The 19,377-nt window shown below is 35.8% G+C and overlaps 1 protein-coding gene and 1 pseudogene across 3 annotated transcripts in view; one reads left to right on the forward strand and one right to left on the reverse strand.

Moving 5' to 3' along the window:
• The window catches only part of SLC16A7 (solute carrier family 16 member 7), a 145,779-nt gene that overhangs the window by 60,022 nt on the left and 66,380 nt on the right, over nucleotides 1-19,377 (reverse strand). The gene's annotated exons all lie outside the window — the stretch shown is intronic.
• Nucleotides 13,862-13,947, forward strand: LOC123813171 (annotated as a pseudogene).

A 19,377-nucleotide genomic window follows, 5' to 3' on the forward strand; every position in this document is an offset into this window, starting at 1 on the left:
ACTTGTGCTAAGTATGAGGAGTTATCCTAAATGGGTATCCTTGGTCTGAGGTAACAGTAGTGGGGTCGCATTCTTGGGAACCTCTGTGACCATATTTTCAGACTATAAGACAGACTTTACCCCAAATTTGGGGGAAAAAAGGGTGCATCTTATAGTTCGAATGCAGCTTACCTGGGTCATTGTGGGGGTAAGGCTATGTTATTTATGTTATTAAATATTTTATCACATTTTTTACTTCAAACTTTTTTTTTCCTATTTTCCTCCTCTAAAGCTTAGGTGTGTCTTAAGGTCCAGTGCGTCTTACAATTCAAGAATGGCAGCCTGGCTGGCGTAGCTCAGTGGATTGAGCGGGGCTGGGAACCAAAGTGTCCCAGGTTCAATTCCCAGCCAGGGTACATTCCTGGTTTGCAGGCCATAACCCCCAGCAACCACACATTGATGTCTCTCTCTCTCTCTCTCTCTCTCTCTCTCTCTCTCTCTCCCCCCTCCCTTCCTTCCCTCTCTAAAAATAAATAAATAAAATCTTAAAAAAAAAAAGAATGGCAGCTCCATCCTACAAGTAACCAGCCCATCCAAAAACAGAAACTCTTTTTTTTTTCTCCCTTCCCTTCCCTTCCCTTCCCTTCCCTTCCCTTCCCTTCCCTTCCCTTCCCTTCCCTTCCCTTCCCTTCCCTTCCCTTCCCTTCCCTTCCCTCTTCCCTTCCCTTCCCTCTTCCCTTCCCTTCCCTCTTCCCTTCCCTTCCCTCTTCCCTCCCTCCCTTCCTTCCTTCCTTCTTTCCTTTTTTTTATATTTTGAGGAAATACATTTTCTCTCAGTTTTCTCTGGCAGAGAGAGCTGCCCTGAGTTCAAGGCAAAGCCTCAGAGGAAAGCCTGAGGCTTTCCTGAAAATTGGACTCTGTCCCTACAGTCTGTGCTTAATTATCATGGTGGTTTATGGAAGCCCATAAAATAACAGAGATCTTGACAATCCACATTCTAGGAGCCCACCGACATTTCTACAAAATTTTCACAGTTCCTTAACCTAACTGGCCTATTTTCTTCCAGAAAGACCATCCCAAATCCAAGTCTTTTTTCAACAAATTGGCCAATAATCCAGGAACTCTCTGCTTGATAGATATAGCAATAATATACTATTTTCATCCCTTTCTTTACAACAATTAATATACTATATTTTATATACATTTATGTAGATAAAGTTATACAATGCATATACTGGCCTTTAGCTTTAAAAATAAAAGGCATTACTTTAGAATTTGTGTCTGACTAAGGAAAAAAAAAGCAGAAGACCAGCACTCCTTAAAGCAAGCTGAAAGGCTGTCCATTAAATTGGAAAAGCAACTATTTTGGGAACGGCTTCCTGATGTACAAGTAGGGCATAAAGCTTATTCTACTCTCCTCTACAAAAGCAGGGTTAATGCTGTGGTGAGAAGCTGGGCAATTGTATCAGCAAATTTGGTTTATTTGTAATTCACTTATATCCCATGGGTTTTACTTATAACAGGGTGCATAGAGAAAAGCTTAGAGTGTTCAATTATTTTCTAAAGACTCAATTAATTATCATAATCCCCTAACTAACAGGGAGTGGTATTTTATAAATCACATTTATAACCGAGGGCCTAAAGACTCAGGTGTGGAGTCATTTTTCCAGAGTGATCAAATTGGTACCATGTCAGGCCTGTTATTACTCATTCCTACTTTAATATACCAACTTGGAGGGTGCTCTTCCTGCTTACAAATATACTTTTTCAGTTTTCCTTCCCTGGTGAATTTCTAAGTTCAAGTCTTGTACAAAACCTCACCTGTCTTGTCCACTGGAATTCAAACACTTGTTCTTTGGAATTCTAAATCCCAGTTATCTGTCAAAGTCTTTAGAAATGTACCATTGTTCCAGTTTACTTATATCTTTTTATAATGTTTTAGAGTATAAAGAATACAATATATCGTTGATGGTAATGAAAAGGTGACTTAATGGCTACTAAAAATATTTGGCTATTTCAAGTTATTGGAGAGGAAGAAACTTGCCTCTACCCTCAAGGTTCTTCTGACAAGTCTAATAATCAAATGGACATGACACAGATTAGCAGGAGAAAATGACCAAATTTAATACATGCATAAGTATGGGAATCCCAACTAAATGACAGAGTGAGAGACCTCACATGCACAAGCGGGTCAGAGGCACAAAGGGGGATTGAGGTACTGATGTCTTTCTGAGCTAGGGATGAAGTAATGCACCCTGGGGGCTTCAAAGGGTCATTGCGGGATAAGAGCAGACCTTCAGTAAATACAAGTTTTCCCAGCTTTATAGATAGGTCAAAAAGTTATCTTTGATAATGTCTTTATGATCATGATCCCCTAAATCAAGTTCTTCTAGGTAAAGGGAAGGGCAGAAGTATCTCTTGAGCCTGTGACTAAGGTTGGCTTGATCTCAAAGTCATCTCTATCACAGAGGCACATGTTGTGTTGGCTTGTTCTGAGCTCTCACCAAGTGTTTTTCAAAAATGTATGGGGTGGCCTATGTTGCCACACTAAAACTTCACCTTGTTTTCTAGAAATCAATGCAGGTTGATTACTTTATGGAGAAGAAGATGTAGGATAAAAAAGTAATGATGCTATTAGCGGCGGTCAATAGTTAGACTCTAGTGTTATATTCAGGGACCTTTCTCATTCAGTTGTACAGAATATCAGAATATTTCTTTACATGTTTTATGAGTAATTATTTCTTTAATTTCTCAAATTTTAATTAGGGTGCATCCATTTTATGAATCCTTATCAATGCTTTATACTATTCAGAATTTTATGTTTCAAAATACAATCCAGAAATAATGTACTCAGAAAACTAGTTCCAAATTAAATCCATATTAAATCAACTTTTGGCTTCACCGTAAATTCTTCTAGATGGTCTATAGATAAAACATGAGCTGTTCTTTATAACCCATCTATAAAATAGCCTATGTTTTCTCCTAAAAGAATAAATATGATCCTTAAAGAATAACAAACTAGGGTTGTTTCTTTTTTGCTATTTCCTCTTTTTTCTATAAAAAGATATAGTGATGTCAAATTAATATACAGTGTTTAAGTTTAGGTGACAACTCACCTTAATTTTATAATAGGAATTAAACTGAACCAAATATTTTCTTTTCCAACACATAAGTGAATTAAAATTAAAATCTAATCCCAGGGATCTTTTTTTTCTCTTAAAGTAGACCATCTTGTAAATCCTCTTGACTGATTTACTTTGACAACTAGACAAGAGAGGTATCAGCAGGGCATGGCCCACAAAATGTCAATAATATAAATCTATTTTTAGATGTAAATTATCATTGTACTTAAAAGGACTCTGAAAATGTTAATTGTAATAAGGTCATACTAACTAAAGAATTTTTTTTTTTACTCACTGAAGGCTCAGGTACTGGTTAGCATTTTTAAGCAATAAAGAATTTTTTAAAGATTTTATTCATTTATTTTTAGAGAGGGAAGGGAGGAAGAAAGAGAGAGAGAGAGAGAAACATCAATGTGTGGTTGCTGGGGGTCATAGCCTGCAACCCAGGCATGAACCCTGACTGGGAATCAAACCTGCGACACTGGTTCGCAGCCCGCGCTCAATCCACTGAGCTACGTACGCCAGCCAGGGCAATAACTAAAGATTTTTTATAAGGCTAATTAGAAAAATAATATGAACCAGCACATAATTATTTATGAAAAATTGGAAATTGACATCTATTACAAAAAAATTCCCCTAATTTCTAAAACACTTCATTTAGAATTGTGTAAAAGCAATTGTAGTGGGTTGAATAGTTGTTGCCAAAAACTATGTCTGTATCCTGTCCTAATTCCCACAACCTGTAATATGCCTTATATGGTCTCATAGGTAAAATGTTTGTGCTCCCCCCAAATTCTTATGTTGATACCTAATCCCCAAGGTGATGGTATCAGGAACTGGGACCTTTGGGAGGTGACTAGGTCATGAGGGTAGAGCCCTCAAGAATAAGATTAGTGCCTTTATGAAGGAGGCCCATGAGAGTCCCCTTGCCTCCTCCGCTGTGTAAGAGGACACGAGAGGATGGCCACCTAAGAACCAGGGAGCTGGTTCTCACCGGGCACTGAATCTGCTAGTGCCTATTTAATCTCCAACTTTGCAGCCTCCAGATAGCCACCCAGTCTGTGGTGCTTTGTGGCAGTGGCTCCAACAGACTAAGGCTTATGGCAAAAAGGTGTAATTAAGTTAAGGATCTTGACAGAGAAGTTTATCCTCTATTATGCAGGTGGTCTCCTAAAGCAATCTCAAGTATTCTTACAAGTAAGAGGCAACAGGAGCTGAGACACAGACACACAAAAGAGAAGACACAAAAAACAGTGATATGCAAAAGGAGACTGAGCAGAAAGTGATGCGGCCACAAGTCAAGGGACACCGACTGCCACCAGTAACAAGAAGAAGCATCAAACAAATCCTTCCTGGAGCTTCTTTAAAGAGACACCTGGGCCTTTGGAAGTGTGAGAATAAATTTCTATTGTTTTTAGCCACCAAGTGTATCTGTTATAGCTACCTTAGAAAACTGATACAGCAGTGGTGGTGACATCATTTATAAAAGCCACAAACCCAGGAATTCCACTGGAGGATATGTTCCTTAAAGGTAGACATGCACAAGTGTGCAAAGAACCATGTACAGGATGTCTAGGGCAACAGCACTTATAATGTGGCAAACTGAAAGTCACTAGAAAAATGGGTAAACTGCACATTTATAATATACTATATCACTATAAAAAGAATGAGGTAGATCTATATGCACTGATATGGAATGCTGTTAAAAAATGCAACAAAAGTGAACTGTAAAGCAGGAAAATATGATTACATTTATCTTAAATTGTATACACAAAGAGAAATACCATACAGTTGCATAGGTATAGAAATTATTTAGAACAAGACATATACATAAATAGCAGGTGCCCTTGGAAGTAGTTACATATAATTTACATATTTTTGAAATGCTTAAATACTATTTAATGAGTAAATCTTATTTTTCTATTAAAAACTTTGTTTTGCATTTTTATTAAGTTTTTATTTATTTTTACACATTTAAAAAATCATTTTTCAATTACAGTATGTCAACTGTAATTCAAAGTATTTTTTAAAAGATGTAAAAAATAAAATAAAGACTTTACAATAAAGCAAAACACAAAATTTTACTATGCAAACACGAATGCATTCCCTTATATGTTAACATGATTGTGAGATGTAGTGGTTACTTCTGTTTGAATTAAACATAGAATTCTCATCTTTCTTTTCTCATGCTTCATCCTGTTAGCTAAATTTCCATAAGGAGGTAAGTTCCAATTTATAAATCTTATCCAGTGGTTCTCAAAATATGGTTCTAGTTCAGCAGCATAAGCATTGCCTAGTAACTTGTTAGAAATGTAAATTCTGAGGCACCACCTCAGACCTACTGAGTGAAACTCTGGGGAAGATCTAGCCACCTGCAGTTTCATGAGCACTACAGGTGATTCTGATATGCATTAATGCTTGAAAATCACTGGTCTGGGCTCTTCCTCTAACACTCCTGCAAATGTTGTTTTAGTCATTGTATTAACCTTTTTGTGATTCTGAACCACCATGATGTTGCACAACTCCTTATCCCATTTCACTATTTCCTCCAACTGAGGTGTTCCTCACCACTCTCTTCCTCTATCCAACATGTTTATAACTGAAGATACAGAGAGACATCAGCTGCCCTATTAGTGAGGGACGTCTTTGATACCAATCCTAACTCCCTATGCACTGTGCATACTTTTACCATCACATGTATGTCACATGACTTAAAGATACATTAAGTGGCACTCCACCCTTTCCTTGAGAGCAGGATCTATACATTATTTGACTTTATTCTCAGAACATAAAAGGTGTTCAATAAATATTCTCAAATGAACAAAAGTGAAAAAGAAATTTATTTATTAGAAATAAAAATGTTTACCTTTTTTTCTTTTATTGAATTTATTGGGGTGACACTGGTTAAGAAAATTACATGTATAATGCACTCCTGTGTATTATGTGCACCTACATTTTTGGCCCAAACTTTCAGGAAAAAAATATTTTGCTTTAATTTTTAATTTAATTTTTTATGTATTTATATTTAGAAACAAAACCAATTATCATATTCCAGGATATTATTTTGCATATGGATATCATTAGTGCTTTCTAGAGTAACACTTTTAATGCATAAGCATAAATAAAAGAATTAAAAACACTTATATATATATGGGATTAGTGCTACTCATATATAATGTGCATCCTTATTTTTCCCTCAAAAATTTGGGCAAAAAAGTGCACATTAAACACGGCAAAATATGGTAGTTGCAAAGCCATTTCTGATAACTTTCTCACTTCTCATATTTAAGTGACATCCCCTGGTAAACCTGAAGAAAAATGGAATTACATTTAAGAGATTTAGGGTCTTTCATTTTGCATTTAGTCTTCAAAGAGTTTTTGGTGTTTCATTTTATCCCTCAATTTGTAAAGGTGATTAACTGACACTAGAAAAGGAGAGTTAGACAAAACTTCCTGGATGTTTCTAGGAAGAAAGGCCAGAGAATACCTTTCTCACTTTCCTATTTAAAACTCCATTTAAAAAAAGAATAATAAAAAAATTCATAAGATTTCCTATTACAAATGATGAGATTCAGAAATATGCTAGAATTCCCTAGAGATTTCTATAAAATATAATGCCACTGGGGGCAGGAATAAGAAACAGTACCATGGGAAGGTAAACCATCCTGGCCAGGGGCGTCAAGTACCATGGTCTTCCACTTCAGCAAGATAAGCTTCCTGGGTGTACTGACGCCTTTGCTTCACAAATGGCTAAACCTTCCTGTGACCCATGGCTCTTTCCAGAATTCCGAACATATTTAGTTCTATCTGTGACATATCTCTTTGTCACCTAACATTCTATCAGCTGTAATCTCATGATTCTATGACCCCAGCCTCCTATTTCCCTTCAATGATCATGTTTATAGTATGAAAAAACTAAAAACAAAGACAAAACCAAACAAACAAAAACCCTGAACGCCCAACCTTGAGAAGTGATTGAATATATTATTGTAATCCACTTGATAGACTCTTATACAGACATTAAGTGATGATGATAAAAATTATGTAACATGGGAAATATATAATATTCAGTAAAAAGAGTTTGATATAAACTATATGATAGCAAAATTTAAAAATACTGTATGTAACAAAAGAGATGCATAAAAAATACATAGGCAACAGTGTTAGGATAAGGCTTATAAAAATTATATTTCCTGAATTATAATAGCTTTATCTTAACATATAAATATTATCTTATCATGCAAATAATATTATCTTAACATGTAAAATAATTTAGGTTAATATTACACATTTAACTATCTGCCCTAATTTTGGCTTTTGTATCTGCTTTGAAAAATGACTTACTTTTTTGTCTATAACTAATTCAAATACAGTTATTGTAAGATTATACAGTGAAGTTAGAAGCTGTATTTTCCTTAAAGATCTTACTTCCATTTTTGTTTCCTTTTTTATTTGTTTTATATTATTTTGTTTTTAGTTATACCTAAATAAAATTATGAGGGTCTATATAAGTTGTACAGAGTATACCCAGTGATTGTCCCCCTACATAAAATTAGATATAAATTACATTTGCTGATTATTATCTATTCAAATAACAATTACTGTTATACCTTATGTTCAAGTAAGCATCACTGATTAAGACACTTGATACTTTAACATGAATTTTTTTCATAATTCTATTTAGTACCTATTGCCTCCATTTTGCAAACAATAAAAAAGAAATTCAACCAGATTAAATATCTTTTTCAAAGTCTACCTCTAATATTTGTTTTATTCTAGGACCAGGCTCTTAAAGAGTTAAGAGCCATACACTTCCCACTATCTTTATGTTCCTTTTCAACCATGAGTTACTTCAAGTTCAGATTGTCACCCTTTCTCCACCCTACTGTAGTTTGCCTGGTGTAATACTTGCTTTGCACAGGTCAGATGCCTGGGTGCCCTCCACCCATTCCCACTGTGCTTCCCCAAGCACTTTAGGTGGTACTCAATTAGTTAGAAATTGTCAAAATAGAAACAGAAAACTAAAGCCAAAGCCCATGAAAATGAACTACCCACTGAATTTAGAGAAATGGCATCAATCAGGATTAAGTAATTTCCAAGGAAAGGGCTGTGGAACCCAGGAATCTAATCACGTTATCAGTTTTCTTCTACTATACACTAATGAGTGAATTGAATTGGTGTTTTTTCTGTTGTTCATAATTATCTACTACCCAAGCTCATCCCGTGTCCCTACCCACTGACTCTGGGCCAAGCCATATCACAAGGAAATATAAGCCAATGACGTGTAGGCCATGTGCGGCAGTACACTTAACATGTGTTTGCATATGTCCGCTCCATACCTGTGGTCCTTATATTTCAACATGACAACATGTACTTTAGTTTAGATCCCTGAAAATAAGAGCCTGTTTGAAGGTAAGCTAAACCCACGAGAGCCAATGAGAGCTATAGCTGACCCATAGCCTCCAGGTAGCACGAAAAAGAAATAAGTATCTGTTATTGTAAATCCTAAAATATTGGAGTTGTTTGACAGAACAACACAATCTCAGGTTGGATGTATAAAATAAAAGTCTGAAATACATGGCATTGGCTTTGAGGGTGGGCAGCTGGTGGTGAGGACCTTGTTAGAAGAGCTTAGAAGAATGACAACTTATGTTAGGCAGTAGCAAAATATTTGGTAATACTTTTGTTGTGATATCTTGAAAAGCAGAAAATACACACAGTGCAGTTGGGGTAGCAGGATAAGAAAAAATGTCGGTGCATGAGCTGGTAATCGTTAGCTATGTTCAACAGATACTAGGAGCAGCAATGAGGTCATAATAGACTTGACCTGCTTGCAAGCAGGAATGAAAAAGGCAAAGGGACAAAACACATATTACAGGACTTGCAGGGCTGAAAGATATATTCCACCCCTCAACCCCCAATCTTCAGTCTAGTAAAAGATCCTCAAATATGGCTTTAGAAACTTCTCTTTAACTCTCTTCCAAGCTAAAGTCAGAAACCAGTAAAGTTTTCCAGTTTGCAAAATAGTTATGAGTGTAGGTGGTGAAAAGATCAGTGGTATGGTCCCAGGAGGTCTAATTAATTTTTCTGTTATTAAGAATATTTAGGAAAACATGTCTCACAAAGAACTGAGAGAGTTACTATTTATACTAACTAGAATCAAGTAATTTTAAAAACATTGTTCAAAGGGTTATACTATAAGATGTGCTATTGTCTTGAATAAAAAGGAATAGTGACTATTGTAAGTATAAAATGATCAAGTTGTTTTATGTGACACACAGAGATATTACACCATGAAAAATTTAAATACATACATCACAATAAATGTCACAGTACTATAATAAACTGTTGTAAACCTTCAAGCTAGTAACAGTCACCCTGGCTCTTAGTTTCCTTTTTTCGTAAATGTCCTCTGAGGGCCCTTTGTAACTCATGTTTGATTCTGTGACACTAAAATAGTTCTATTTATAGACTTTCTTAGTATGTGAAAAACATATTTCTTTCTTTCTCTGAGGAAATACTTCAGCCATTCCAAAATAACTAATGAACAGAAACACATTATTTGAGCAAGTTTTCTAAGTTTCTAAAAGCTAAAGTCTGAATGAGAAAAATGTTTTTAAAGAACTAAGTGAGAGAATTCTATTATGTGAGCAGACAGGGTCATGGGGTTCACACACGGGAGGCTCCTACAGGTAAAGTATTTGTTCCTTAAGTGCACTTAGATTTTTACTCAATTCCTAAATCAGAATTCAGATTACATAAAAGATATCGTATGACATCCTCAGAGGATGTGGTATACATTCAAATAATTTTGCATTTATCAGGATTAAAATATTGAAGTATATTGTCATGTTCTTTAAAAAAATATGTTCCCATAAAAGTGGGACAATCGGTCAGTATTACAAATAAATCACATGAAGATTTTTAAAATATATAATACAAACAATACCTCACAATATTATATACTCAAAATGTTTTAAAGAACTATGTAATATTTTAATTCATACATTGTACATTTTTACTTCCCATGTATCCAATTCATATCATCTTAAGTTAAAAAGTATACTATACAGCTACCAAATAGGAATCATGTCAATCATGCTTTGTTTAGTAAAAAATCATGCTCATAAAATTTGAATAAGATATTATTAATGATGAGTAAGAGTTGACTATTTACAAACATTCCAAAAGATACTCCTCTTGTCAAACTTATGTGTAAATGTTATGACACCAGCATCCATGGGGACGGTCATTTCTTGTAAAAGAGCAATGGAACGTAGTTGAACTAGGAGGCAGAGCTGAAAGTGATCACTTTCATCATATTTTTCACGTTCTGAAGATTCACTAGGAAGACTCTAAGGAGGCCTCACTGTGAAGTTACACAGAATCCACAATTTCAAGCCCTTGCATGTAGAATGTTATTGTTATTGTTCCTTAATATTCACTGAACATTGATGATGAAGTTAGTGCTGACCGGAACCAAAATGAACCCAAAGTTAAACACAACCTAAATGCGAGCTACACAAGCTGTTTAATAAATCAATAAGAATAAATCAACAGGGTTGATCCTGCTTGTCACTTCTGGAAGGTCACCAGAAAGAAGCACCATCACAAATGCAGAGGGAATAAAAACTTCTCATTTCCTTTCTCCTTTTCTTACTGCTGAACTAGTCAAGCCTGTGAACCCCACAAAAAATACATAAATAAACAAACAAACACAGTTGTCAGGAACTGATGACACATTCATACCATAGCAAATTAGAAGTAACTAAACTACTAGAAACATTTCACCATAGCTTACTGCATTCATTTTTTCTCCTCCTTAGCTTGAGCTTAAAGGTTGTCCTCTTTCAGGTTTGGCTGCAACTGAGCAGAGAAGACACCCATAATTCCAAGCATCGTCTTGATCCTAATTTAATTTTCATAAATTGTAACTATTTTAATTAGTTAGATTTTGTTTCTACCTTGCCTTTTTCTCATATATTGTGGCATCTACCCATCATTCCAGACCAGAGATTCTCCTGTCTGACTGGTTACCATTCCAGTACAAGCAATTCACTCATGTTTGTTCTGACTTTGCTTCAGCTTGAATGAAGAGCTCTCACTCCTTTGTCCTAATGCTTCTTTTACATTCTTTCATGCTCCACCAGAGAATGTTATGCTTTCTCTGACCCTTACACCTCAGCCTGACATGACAAGCAGCTGCTCTCCCTGCCGATCTGCTCACTAAAACGACAACTTATTAAACCTGGGAACAACAGCACAAAAGGGATTCCTGTGGAAAAAGATTTTTTTTAAGATTGTATATGTTTTTGAAAGAGGGAATAGAGGGAGAAAGAAGGGGAGAAAAACATCAATGTGGAATAGAAACATCAATCGGCTGCCCCTTGAATACGCCCCAAACTGATGAGACAGAACCCACAACCAAGGCATTTGCCTTGACCAGAATCAAACTAAGGACTTTTGGGGAGCAACATCCAGCCAACTGAGCCACAGCAGTCATGTTTGGACAAAGATTTTTAAAGACAGAAGGCAAAGAAACTGTTTTCCTCAAAGACTTTGAGCCTCTGTATGCAGTGATGTTTTAAGATTCAGAAGATAGAGTTTGGTATAGATCTAAGCAGGGGACACTTTAGCCATTGCTGCTTTCACCTCAGCTTTGGTCCTTGAGAATCAGTTACTTTGGAGCATCAGGAGACATGAGCCTTTACATAGGCAATAATGTTGTTTCCACTGAGGGCATTAGAAATGGCGAGAAACAATAGTGGAAAAATTCATTTGACCTCTCGCTCATCTCATGTGATCCCCAGAAACACTTAGTGGGAGGCTCCTTTAGAGAATTCAAGGGTTTTTAAAAAATTTATTCTGTTTTTTTGAGATAGGGAATATTTAGTTAGTTTGCATTTAGGAAAACAATCCTAAAGATAGGGTAAAGAAAAATGGTTGAAAGGAGATAGAAGATATATCAACAAAATGGTAAAATTCTATTGAAGTAGGCTAAATAAGCTAGGACAGCGTAGAAGGAAAGATTTATTAAAAAAAAAAAAACTTCCTTGGCTGGTGTAGCGCAGTGGATTGAACATGGGCCTGCAAACCAAAGGGCCACTGGTTGCAGGCCGGGTCTCCAGTAGGGGGTGCATGAAAGGCAACCACACATTGATGTTTCTCTCCCTCTCTTTCTCCTTCCCTTCCCCTCTCTCTAAAAATAAATAAATAAAATATTAAATGAAATAACTATAATAATTTGTTAATGAATACAAAATGCAGAAAAAGGTAAGTTGTGCTACTAAAAACATAAAAGTTAGGGGGAGAGGGAGTAAAAGTTAGGATTTTTATATGCAACTGAAGTTGTTATCAACATAAACCAGACTTATATCTGTAACATATTTTATGTTATCCTCATGGTAAGCACAAAGCAAAAACCTACAGAAGATACACAAAAAATAAAGACAAAGACATTAAAACATACACATAAGGAAAATTATCAATTCATAAAAGAAGTCAGAAAGAGAGGAGAAAAGGAATATAGGAGCTACAAAACAATAAAAAAAACAATAAGAGAGCATTAGTAAGCCCTCACCCATCAACACTTATTCCAAATGTAAATGCATTAAATTCTTAATCAAAAGGCATAGAGTGGCTAAATGGAAAATGTGTGTGTGGTAGAACATTATTCAGCCATAAACAAAAGGAAATTCTGCCATTTATGACAACACAGATGGACCTTTAGAGCATTATGCTAAGTGAAATAAGATAAAGACATATACTCTATGAACTCACTTACATGTGGAATCTAAAAACATTGAACTCATAAAAACAGAGAGTAGAATGGTGGTGGCCAGGGGTTGTGGGGTGGGAGAATTGGAGTGATGTGGAATAAAGGGTACTAACGTCCAGTAACAAAAATAAATTTTGGGGATCTAATATTCTGGGTACTGTGACTATAGCTAACCAAATTTTATTATATACTTAAAAGTTTCTAAGACTGTAGATCTTAAATGATCTCACCACAAAATAAAAAGGATAATTATATGATGTGATGAAGATGTTAACTACCTCTCTTCAGGTAATCATTTTGCTACATATATATGTGTATAAAATCATCATGTTTTATATCTTAAATTTACAAAATGCTTTATCTCAGTAAAGCTGGGAAACACAGAAACCTCGTTGCCCAATTTCCCCTACACACACATACACACAAAAACAATGAGTCAACAGTAAGTTTTATAAAATGGTTTTATCTTTGGGGGTAGGTTGGGGATGAAACAGAAGAGGAGTGAAATCATTTCAAATGATGTTTTTAGTAATTCTTCAGTTGAATGGTAGGATATAGAATATTCATCACACTAATCTGTTTTTTACTTTATGCAAATGTTACTTAAACTTGTTTGTATTTATTAAATATATATGTGATATAAAAATACATGACAAATAGTAATGTTTTGTATCTGCTTAGTAGATGAAAATACTGCAGGAAGGAATTATACAGTATTATCCCCATGCTTTCATTTACTGTATTTTGTTTCCTTTCTTAATGTGACATGTTTAATTCTTTAAAAAATAAATTTAAAACATCATAGGTATTCAAAGTACTTTGAAGAGTAAGAGTAAAATGATTTCTTAGTTTTCTAATTCTCAGAAATCACAAGCTCAGTTCGTGGGGGGCTGTACATAATTATCTATGATTGTCAAGTTCATTTGCTGTGTTGAGTAGACAATGGTAATAAAATCCAATAATTAGTAAATAGATTTTTTTTATTGTTTCTCGGCCTTTTGGCTAAGATCAAGTGTAGTAAATAGATTTTTATATAAGTATTAGTGTTACTGCAAGGTGCAAATTTTTTTTAAATCAGAAGCTAGTTAACATCAAAAAAAGAAAAAAGCATAATTATGTCAGCATACTAAATTAACACTTAAATAATGTCTTTTAAAAAACAAAAATATTTTAAAATTAGTTTATTCTAAAGGCACATGTTCTTAGTTAAAAAGAAATTAAATTTTTCATCTAATTAGTAAAAGAACATAGTAAAAATACTAAAAAGTGATGTAAATTGTTTTTACCTAGAAGCATAGTAAATCAGAAGCAAACTCTGTCAAATGTGAGTCATTGAGAACATCAATCCATACAATGACTCTGCTGTCAAGTTCAGGTTGAGGCTTTACCATTTTAGAAACAAGAAAGCATGAGTCATATTTTACCCAAGAGACTCGGGAACACATATTCATGCTGGTACCCTCATACATTTCTTGACAATTTTCTGGAAGGTCAATTGACAATGAAATAATAAAGATTGTAAGTTTTAAACAGATTTCATGGAAGTGGATTTAATGATTACTTAGCCTGCATTGTCATTTGGACTCATGAATATACCCACTGGAAAATATGAGATAGTCTGCAAAACTAGGAAAACATATAATAGTCCTGAAGTGCACTCAATAATTAAATGCATGATGTGTAAACACTGAGTAACATCAGAATATCTGACTCCAGATATCTGACTCATTTTTTTCTAAAGAGTAGGCTTTCCTTTTTAATGTTTTACATCCAAAGAAGTATAATTCATTAATTTATGATAACTACACAATTTTTATTGCCATGTGTTGTATTTATTCAAAGACTATAACACGATTATGGTCGATTGCAAAACTGGCCACAAATTGTTCCCCTCCCTGTTTTCACCTCTTTAAATAGTTCCCTTTCACATTTATTCTGGGCTTAGCCTGTGACCTGCTGTGTGCATTAGTCTCTGTGGGTCGTCATAACAGAGTACTACAGATGGCTTGGCTTAAACCACGGAAATCTATTTTCACACACATCTAGAAGCCAGAAGTCTAAAATCAGGGTGACAGCATGGTCGAGTTCTAGTAAGAGCCTCCTTCCTGGCTTGCAGAAAGCCACCTTCTCACTGGGTGTTCACTGGGACTCTTCTTGATGCATGTGTGCAGACCGAAAGAAACCAAGCTTGCTGCTGTCTCTTCATAAAAAGGAAATAATTCAGTCAGACCAGGTCCCCACCCTCATAACATAATTACCTTTCAAAGACCCCATTTCCAAATACCACTACACTGAAGGTTAGAACTTCAATGCATGAATTTTGTGGGAACATAAACAATTAGTCCATAACACTGTGGCCAATGAAACAGCAAGAAGATACTTGAAAACAATGTGTGCATTTGAGCCCCCCTTCTTCTACTGTCCTTGGAACCCTTGTCAATACTAGCCTATAAGGAACCCAAGCTAGCCTGCTGGATGAGACACATGCCCTTGCCCCATCTTAATCCTTGCTAACCTACCCTGGTTTGGTAATGAATGGCATGGCCTAAGAGCTGATGATCAATGCTATCACTCTCTGAGACAATTATTACTACAGGTTAGCCCCAACCTCCCCACCTGCTGGCCCTTTCAAATATTAACACTAGTTCATATATCACTGAGGCTCACATATCCTTCTTTGGATGTGATGATATTAATTACTGGTCACCTTAAACAGGTCTACCATCAAAGCTCTGCCAGAAGAAGCTCTCTTCATTTTATCACTTATTACTCCACCAACCCCAACATGTAAGGAGTTCAATGTGCTAGAATTAGGAGTGCAATGGTGGAACGAGATACAATCCATGCCTTCACAGAGTATAAAATCCTTTGAGAGAATTAACAACAAATACAGCAGGTGGGGGGTTATAATATTCTGTGGCAGCTTAACTGGACTTATCTGAACCATCAAACTATAAAAAAGACTGGAATGATTATTCTCAGTTCTCCCAATTATGTTACATAGATATTATGCAACTCAATGCATAGAAAATAATTCAATCCATTCTAAGACTTATGGCATTAAGGTGTAATTTTCTCATCATAATCTAGATGAAGACAAATTGGTCTCTGGTAATAACTAATGTATTAAGAAGTATAATTAAACCTGCCAGAAAAGATCATAAACATAGTTTGACTAAGTTTTGAATGAAGAGCACTATTTAATCAAGTGAAAAGAAAAGATGAAAATGACCCAAGAAGAATATACTTTGCAAAGGTTCTTGGTAAGAGAGATGCTGATTTACTTAGAGAACTAACAAATGAAGTCAACTCCCTCTTTCTGTTAGACAATCAATGGTGCCCCGGAAAAGGTCACAGCAAAGTCCAACAGAGACTGATGTCATTCGGAAGAACTGACACACAAAATGAAACTCATAGTTTTATCTTCATAAAATGTGTCCAATATTAAACTCAGTGCTATGGTTAAGAAATGTGATGTTTTCTTCACTGGTGCCTCTGTCCTAGATTATATGAGACAGTGATTTACTATTTCTATGATTACAACCTACAGTAAAAAGAAAACACATTACATGTTAATGTAAAATATTTATTGCTAAAAATTAAATATCCTAAGGATTACCAATGGACAAAGAAACCTACATTCACTAACAACTTGTCTAGTCTATGTAACACAGTATGTCACCTTCCTGAGTTAGATATAATTTTGTTCAACATCATGAGATTCTTATCTTCAGTATTTATTCTATCTATGTTGACGGCACAGTTGTACTGGTATATTTCAGAGCTAGCCTCAAGTAACAACTGAATCTATTGGCTGATTACAGTCAGAAAGAATAGCTCAATGTTAATTATGCTAAAACTAACTCATCATTTCTGGTAGATGCTCTACACCCAGATATAAAATGCTAAAAATTCTATCCAACAGGTTAGCTTTGTTATCAGCAAAGTATTATGTAGCAAAATCATCCTGACATGCACATTATACTGCTCAAAATTCTAAATTTTATAAAGCCTTGTAAGTTATTTTATGATAGAGGTGATATAAATAGAAACGTCCTGCCTATAAAATGTCCCAAGTCACAATCAATATGGCCTTGTTAAAGCTTCAGTTCAAATAATTCACTAGATCTAAAACTGCATTTGAATTCAAATCCTCATGCTACATCAAGTACTCTTACAGAACCATATCAGTACAGAGACGGCAAAGCCTTCCATTTAGGTAAGAATACAAGTAGAGCTCTTCAATTTTCATACAATAATTTCACTTTTGCAATGTACCCCATTAGAAGAGAAAGCAGATCTCTCTAATCACAACAGGCAATATGGAACTGCCAACCATTTCAGTATTGGTTATTTGCTATCCAACTTTAGTCAAAAGTCAGTTAACAAACCAAGGAAGTTCTATAATTTGCATTTGGATATAACCCCACTGCTGCAAGCACGTGGTGATGAAAAATAAAATCTGAAAAGCAAAAACCAAATTAAATGATTAACCAAAACAATAATGACAACCACAAACACCCCCGCTGTCCAGAAGCACACTGTGGTAAAACAATGAGTCTGCTGGAATCTGGAACCAGAAGCAGTCAATGAGAGAGAAGCTCATGTTCTGCCTAACAGAGGGGACTGAAGTGAGAGTCTGGCTGACTGATGCCAGCTGGGTGCTGAGCTGGGCCTACCTTCCATACCTTCAATCCCTCCTGAATGGAGAAGAAAAAAATAAAACTGTTTCCCATCACCACTTGGGACAGTTTTTGTTTTTACCCTGCAGTCAATGGAACACAGGCAGAAATGGCATCAAAAGCCAAACAAAGCAGAAAGAAAGAAGGAGCTCCTACCCTTTGCACCAGCATGGATGAAACTGGAAAGTATTATGCTAAGAGAAACAAGCCAGGTGCTGAAAGACAAATACCATATGATCTTACCTTTAATAGAAACCTAATCAACAAAACAAACAAACAAGCAAAATATAACCAAAGACACTGAAAGTGAGAGCAGGGTGATGGTGACCAGAGGGGAGAGGGGAGGGAATTTTAGAGGGAAAGGGTGAAAGGTTTGCAGGAGCAATTATAGAGGACACATGGACAATAACAGGGGCAGGTGGAGGTGGGAGGGAGGTGGGGAGGGCTAAGGGGTTAGGCTGGGGTAGGGGTAAAAGTCAGAAAACTGTACTTGAACAGTTAAAATATAGGGAAAAAAATGAAGCTACTCCATGGCTTAAATTCTAGATTTCTTTAGCTTCCACAGAAGTGCAGGATGTGGAATAGTGGTAACTCCCTTATACTTCAAAAACTGCCCATTGAAGTTGTACATATATTACAATCACAAATTTCTCTCCCAGGTGTGTGTAGAAAATGTATAAAAAATTGTTTACAGCAGCATGGAAACAGGACTTTAAAAAAATTAGAAACAATTTGATTATGTATAAAAAATACATAATTAAAGTTTATATATTCATAGAATAGAATTATAGAGTTAAAATGAACAAGCTAAAGCTATGTTTTAGGCATCTTAAAGAAAGCATATAGCAAAAGGAACCAGAACTTGATGGTTTAGAAAATTCTCAGCCTATCCAGATAATATGCTCCAAAAATAGTCCAAAACAACCTGAATCCAATCAATTATCTCAGTAGGAGTGAGAAATAGAGATCCAAGTATCCAGAAAAGATCTGAGGAGAACCCTCTTATCTGATGACTTCGGCGTTCTGAATTACACAAGAGAGATGAAGTATTTTTAAAATGTTGTACCAGCATAAACACTACTAGCTTGCATTGAAAAAGAACAGAGACAGGATGAGACAAAGAAGAATGACTCTGAGGGGAAAACCACAGATGCAGAGGCCTAAGCTAAGGGCCTGCTCAGTTCTAGAGGCAGGGCTGAGGGTGTGAGGCCACACCAGCAGGACCAGAGGACAAGACACTGGCCATGGAGAATTGTTCTCAAGCCTTAAAACCTAATGGAATTTGCTCTGCTAAGTTGTGAACTTGTTTAGGCCAGTGACTCCTTTTCCCTTCCAATTTCTACCTTTTGTAAAGAGAATGTCTATTTTATATCTGTCCTACTACTGTATCTTGGGAGAAGATACTTGTCTAGGTTTCACAAGTCCACAGATGGGGAAGTTTCCCTCGGATGAGCCATACCCGATGTCTCACCCATAGTAATTTACATACAAGGTGATGTTGGAATGGTTAAGACTTTGGGGATGTTGGAATTGGGTGAACAGATTTTTACATGGGAAGGATTGAGTCTGGGGTGAGTTAGGAGGCAGACTCTTCTGGGTTCACTGGTGTCCCTGAAAAAATAACTACATCCTAACCTCCAACACTTCAGAATGTGACCATACTTGGAAATGTGTAATATAATTAGTTAAGATAAGGTCGTACTGGAGTAGAGGGGACTCGTCAGCAAATATGATGGGTGTCCCCATAAGAAAGTGGCTGTGTGAAGACAGAGAGACACAGGGAGAATGGCACATGGAGATGGAGACATAGGTTGAA

Source organism: Phyllostomus hastatus, unplaced genomic scaffold, assembly GCF_019186645.2.
Source record: "Phyllostomus hastatus isolate PE091 unplaced genomic scaffold, TTU_PhHast_1.1 phas_scaffold_93, whole genome shotgun sequence".
In the NCBI taxonomy this organism is placed as follows: domain Eukaryota; kingdom Metazoa; phylum Chordata; class Mammalia; order Chiroptera; family Phyllostomidae; genus Phyllostomus; species Phyllostomus hastatus.